We start from the raw sequence: 7,066 nt of genomic DNA on the forward strand, positions 1-7,066 counted from the left end.
TTGGGTGAGATAAAAACATTCATAATCATTATGGGTTAGTGATTAACGTGTATGTCTTGAAAAAGAGAAATCCTTACTTCATCGATTTTTATCTTTATCCTGTGATGAATGTTTTGATTCAATAATGGTCAATAATAAATTTTGATGATTTGAGGAAATAATTGAAGCACGAGTTCATGCATCTGAACCTGTGATAGTAGAAGCTGAGAATGTTACTTCTCAGAAAGAGAAAGCAGCTCAAAGTTTTGAAGAGAAAATGAAGGCTAGGAGGTATTTGGCTAAGGCTATATCAGAAGATACTGAAGAAGCTGAGGAAGGGGATCAAGAATCTCTGATCTCACAAGAACCAATTATCATTGAAGCCCTTCCAGCTCAAGCCAAAGATACTGCTAATGGCACAGTTGTTACCCCTATGGTCTCTCCTATTAAAGTTACAGATGATGCTAAAGAACAAACTGATAATTCTGAAATAGATATTCATAATTTGAATATACCTAAAGTTCTTTATCTGGAAGCTCCATATACATCAAAGACACTAGCTCTGGAGATAAATTCTGTTGATCAGAATTTAGATGATGTTATTCCTGAATCTCTAGTTGCTTCACACACTATTGAGCTATCAGAACAAAATGAGTCTTCCTCAAGTTCTGATGATAGTGTTTCTGTTGAGACTCCAGTACCTACTCTGGGCAAGGAAGAATTGGTGAAGAAGTTTGTTGAAAAGGAAGCATCTATTCCTTGGGAGGATACTCATAAAGGTGTTGAGTGGACTAAGAAGTGGAATGAATCAGATTTTATTCCATGTTCTAAAATTTCGACAGAGCATATTACAAAAGCTGATGAGTTGTTCACAAATGCTGATTTCAAGACACAACTCAAGATCAAAGCTCTGTCTACAAAACATCTTCAAGGTCTACATACTTCTACTCATGAAAAGGTTGATACACTCAGGGAACAAGCTGATAAGTTCAATCTACAAATCAAGCTTGACAAGAACAGGTATATCAGACCTATTTCTGAAAAAGTTGCAACCATTGAGAAAACTCAAGAGAAGCAACAGGCCCAAATTGCTGAGGTTCTGGCTAATCAAGCTTCTCAGAAAGCTTAATTGGATGAAATCCAATCTTCAATTGAACTTCTTCTTTCTCTCTTACTTCCTGATGATGCCAAAAAGGGGGAGAAGGTAGTTAAGTCCAAATGCTCACCTACTCAAGAACTGAAGAAAAATGATGATAAAGGTGATGACCAGGGAAACTCTGAAAAGAGCAGAGGTCAAAGAAAAGTTCAAGGAAAATCTTCTATTCAAAACAAGTCAAGTTCTGATGTTGTGAATGCTTAAAGATTGAAGTCAAGTGGTGATAAGCAAAGTCTGATGTCGAGTTCTGATATTCTGATTAAGTCAGGATCTGAAGACTCTCAGAAGTTTTTGCAAACTCTGAAGTTAAAGGGGAAGCAGATTACTGTTTATTATTAAGATCCTAAAATCCAGACACTCGATGAGGAGATAGGAAGAAGATTATTTCTGAAACACAATCCATGAATGGATTTAGAAACTCTCAAGGAGGAAGAAGCTAGATTTGCTGCTGAGAAGACAAATCCTAAGTGTAAAGCTTCTGATGCAAAGAAACCTCCAAGACCTAAGGAAAAAGGCATTGTGATCAAGGAAAAGTTAAATTCGGAAACTTTAAAGTTCAAGACTAGATCACAGACTGAGAGTGATCACAAAGACAAAGGGAAAGGAAAAATTTATGAACCAACCAAGTCATCGGACTTGAAATCTTCTCAAGATCTGGTGAAACCAGTGTGTAAAATGGTTCAAGTAACTGATGATAATCTTGTTGAAGATGAAACTGTTCAAATTCTGAAAAAAAGAAAGATAATCGAAGATTCTAAAACAACCTCTGACACTGCTCAAGTTGTTATTCAAAATAAAGGACAGGAAGTATTGGATATATTTGATAATGTCATGTGTAATATGATTTGTGTTTAGTTTTCAGATCTTACCTAACAGGATAAATCAATACTTAACTGGAAATCAGCACTTATACTGAAGATAGAACTTAAGATATCAGAACTTAAGTTATCAGATTTTAAGGTTCAGAAGATATTTATTAGGAGATAATATCAGGACTTAAGATGACTTTCAGATAAGGCAGGCGGCTGATTGAAAGGAAAGAAGATCGAGACTAAGACAGAAAGAATTGTGCATGAAGAAGGAATTTTATGAAGAATAGAATACTTGGAAGAAAAGATAACTAGTTGATATATTTTAGGAAGCAGAATTATATTCATATCAATTAGAAGATTATCTTGTAACTGTGTAGTATATAAACACAAACATAGAGTTTACACTATAAGGTTACGATTATCGAAGGACAGTTCCATATTGTAACAGAGTTTATTGTGTTGAATAAAATCTATTTTATGTTACTTAAGTTCTTATATTCGATTTGATTGTGCTAAACACTGTATTCAACCCCCTTCTACAGTGTGTGTGACCTAACAAGTGGTATCCGAGCCTTCTGTTAACACACAAACAGTTTAAGATCCAAAATCAATCATGTCTGAAGAAGAAACTCCAACCAAGCCCACCAAAACTGAAGAACCTCCAAAAACCGTAACTCATAGTCGATATGAGATTATAACAGTTCCCATGTTGAAACCTTCTGAGTATTCCATATGGAAAGTAAAGATGGCTATGTTTCTGGAAGCTACAGATCCAGAATATCTCGACAGGATTTATGAAGGACCACATATGCCAACCAAACTCTCTATGGAAGTTGCAGGTCAGCCAGCAAAGTCTGTACCAAAGGAGAAAAGTGATTACACTGCTGAAGATATCTCATCGATTGCAAAGGATGCAAAGATAAGACACTTGCTGCATAGTGCCATTGATAATGTCATGTCAAACAGGGTAATTAACTGCAAGATTGCAAAAGAGATATGGGATGTTTTGGAAACAAGGTGTCAGGGAACTGATTCAATCAAGAATAATAGGAACACAATACTCACTCAAGAGTATGAGCACTTTAACTCAAAACCTGATGAGTCATTAACTGATTTATATGACAGATTTGTCAAACTCTTGAATGATTTGTCACTAGTTGACAAAGAGTATGATATTGAAGATTCAAATCTTAAATTCCTGTTAGCTCTTCCTGGAAGATGGGATTTGAAGGCCACAATAATAAAAGACAACTATAATCTTGATGAAACTACTCTTGATGAAATTTATGGGATGCTCAAGACTCATGAACTTGAGATGGAACAAAGAAGCAAGAGAAATGGAAGAAATTCAAGGACAGTTGCCTTTGTGGCTGAAGAGGAAAGTCCCAAAGAAGCTGCCTCAAGGAAAGGCAAGGGAAAGGCTCTCATCATAAAGTCTGATACTGAGTCATCAAGTTCTGATAGTGATGATGACTCAGAAACTGAAAGTATACCTGAGATGGATCCTGATGAGGAGATGATGAAGATGTGTGCTGTTATGGTGAAAGGGATCACAAAGATTGCATACAGGAAATTCAGGAGAGGAAAGAAGTTTTCCAGGAAAGGTGCAAGTTCTGATAAGAAAGGTTTCAGAAAATCTGAAGGCAAAGGAGGAAAGTCTGACAGAGGAGATTACTCAAGTGTTAAATGCTACAACTGTGGTGAGAAAGGCCACATATCCTTAGATTGCAGAAAAGGGAAAAGTGACAAAGGAAAGGCTCTTGTCACAAAGAAGAAAAGCTGGTCAGATGCTTCAGATTATGAGGATGAGGAAAACTATGCCTTGATGGTAAATGCTGATAGCAGTTCTGATACTGCTGACTTAAAGGGCAACAGGAAGAACATCCTAGTTCTGGACAGTGGATGTTCAGGACATATGACTGGAAATAAAGCCCAGCTATCAGACTTTGTGGAGAAAGCTAGCCCAGGTGTTTCTTATGGAGATGGCAACATTGGAAAAACTCTGGGATATGGCAATATCAATCTTGGGAATGTCATCATTGAAAAAGTAGCTCTGGTCTCATGACTTAAACACTATTTGCTGAGTGTGAGTCAAATTTGTGACAGAGGTTATTATGTGGATTTCTTTGAAGAACACTGTGAAGTTGTAAGCAAATCTACAGGCAAAGTTGTTCTAAAAGGATATACGCATGGTAACATTTATGAAGCCAAGCTTTCAACAAGTACTGATGGTTCTGCAATCTGTCTGTTGAGCAGAGCATCAATTGAAGAAAGCTGGGATTGGCACAAGAAACTCTCTCATTTAAATTTTAACAATATAAATGAACTAGTCAAGAAAGATCTTGTGAGAGGACTGCCAAAATCAGTATTTGCTCAAGATGGCCTTTTTGATTCATGTCAAAAGGCAAAACAAAGAAAATCTTCATTCAAGAGCAAGACTGAATCATCAATTCTTGAGCCTTATCACCTACTACATGTTGATCTATTTGGTCCAGTTAATGTCATGTCTATTGCAAAGAAGAAATATGCTATGGTCATAGTGGATCAGTTCACCAGATACACATGGGTGTATTTCTTGCACACAAAAAGTGAAACTGCATCTATCTTGATTGATCATGTCAAGCAACTGGATAAATTGGTCAAAGATTCTGTGAAGATCATAAGGAGTGATAATGGCACTGAGTTCAAGAATTTGATTATGGAAGAGTTTTACAAGACCATGGAATAAAGCAGGAATTTTCTGCTCTTGGAACTCCATAGCAAAATGGAGTTGTTGAAAGAAAGAATAGAACTCTTATTGAAGCTGCACGAACTATGCTTGATGAAGCAAAATTGCCAACCTACTTTTGGGCTGAAGCTGTGCAGACTGCTTGTTTTACTCATAATGCAACACTCATTAACAAGCATGGAAAAACACCATACGAGATGGTGAAGAAAAAGAAGCCAAATCTGAAGTATTTTCATGTATTTGGATGCAAGTGTTTTGTTCTTAAGACTCATCCCGAACAGCTATCCAAATTTGATCTAAAAGCTGATAAAGGAATTTCTGTAGGATATTCACTTTCTACAAAAGCCTTCAGAGTCTACAATTTAAGAACAAGGGTTGTCATGGAATCTATCAATGTCTCTTTTGATGATAAGAAGATTACTGGACTTGAAGATTTCAATGATCATGATCAGCTGAGATTCGAAAATGAAGTTTTAAATTCTGATTCTGTAAATCCTGATACTGTAAACTCTGATGGATTAAACTCTGATGTTATCAAAACTGTGGTGACTACGCCTAAGGAAAATGCACCTGTGCAAAGAGAGCATACGGAAGATCCAACCATATCTCAAAAAGCATCAGAACCTACAACAGGCTCTTCAAGTTCTTATGGGCCAAGTTCTGATAATTCTGGAAACTCATGTTCTGATATTTCTGGAAACTCAAATAATGAAGAATCCAACTCAGAGAGCATAAGTTCAGGGGGAGCATCAGAAAATGTTGATGGAGATAGCATGGATCATGGGGGAGCATCCATTTCTAGAGAAAACCTTCCATCTGCAAGAAAGTGGACTAAAGCACATATGCCTGACTTAATTATTGGAAATCCTGATGCGGGTGTTAGAACTAGAACAGCTACATTAAATGAATGTCTTTATCATTCTTTTCTTTCTCAGACTTAATCAAAGAAAGTGGAAGAAGCTCTTCAAGATGCTGACTGGGTGCAAGCAATGCAAGAAGAGTTAAATGAATTTGAAAGAAATAAAGTCTGGACCCTAGTGCCAAGACCAAGGAACAGATCAGTTGTTGGTACACAATGGGTATTTAGAAACAAAACTGACAGTAATGGCATAATTACAAGGAACAAAGCAAGGCTGGTTACAAAAGGATACTCTCAACAGTAGGGAATTGATTATGATGAAACATTTGCACCAGTTGCTAGATTGAAAGCCATAAGAATATTTTTGGCTTATACTGCTCACAAAAAGTTTAAAGTCTTTCAAATGGATGTGAAAAGTGCTTTTCTTAATAGAGAATTGGGAGAGGAAGTATATGTTGAACAACCTCTAGGCTTTGTAAATCCCAAATTTCCAAATCATGCATACGGGCTTGATAAAGCACTTTATGGCCTTAAGCAAGCTCCAAGAATATGGTATGAGACTTTAGCTCAGTTTCTTCTGGAAAGTGGATTTAACAGAGGAACTATTGACAAAACACTGTTCTACCTCAACCATGGAAAGGACTTACTTTTGGTGCAAATATATGTTGATGATATCATTTTTGGTTCTACAAATGACAGACTTTGTAAGAAGTTTGCCAAATTGATGCAGTCAAGATATCAAATGAGTATGATGGGAGAACTTAGCTATATTCTGGGCCTTCAAGTTAAACGGAATGAAGAAGGAACTTTTATTTGTCAATCTAAGTACACCAGAAATTTGTTGAAGAAATTTGGAATGCAGGATTGTTCAAGTGCATCCACTCATATGGCCACTGCAACTAAGTTGGATAAGGATACTGGTAAATCAGTAGATATTACTGATTACAGAGATATGATTGGCTCACTACTCTATCTAACTGCAAGTAGACCGGATATCATGTATGCTACCTGTCTTTGTGCAAGATTTCAATCAGATCCAAGAGAACCTCACTTAACAGCTATGAAAAGAATTTTCAAGTACCTTAAGGGTACAGCTGATCTGGGATTGTGGTATCCTAGAGAATCAGATTTTAAGATAATAGGTTACTCAGATGCAGATTTTGCAGGATGCAAAATTGACAGGAAAAGCACAAGTGGAAGCTGCCAATTTCTTGGAGGCAGATTGGTTTCTTGGTTTAGCAAGAAACAGAAGTCAATTTCCACATCAACTACAGAAGCAGAATACATTGTTGCAGGAAGCTGTTGTGCACAGATTCTTTGGATGAAGAATTAGTTACTGGATTATGGATTAGAATTTTCTTAAATCCCTATTTACTGTGATAATCAAAGTGCTATTGCTATGTCAGGTAATCCAGTTCAGCAGTCAATGATAAAGCACATCAGCATTAGGTACCACTTCATAAGGAAACATGTGGATGAAACATATTTGCTAGTGTCATGTGTAATATGATTTGTGTTTAGTTTTCAGATCT

This window comes from Apium graveolens, chromosome 1 (genome assembly GCF_009905375.1).
Source record: "Apium graveolens cultivar Ventura chromosome 1, ASM990537v1, whole genome shotgun sequence".
NCBI lineage: Eukaryota > Viridiplantae > Streptophyta > Magnoliopsida > Apiales > Apiaceae > Apium > Apium graveolens.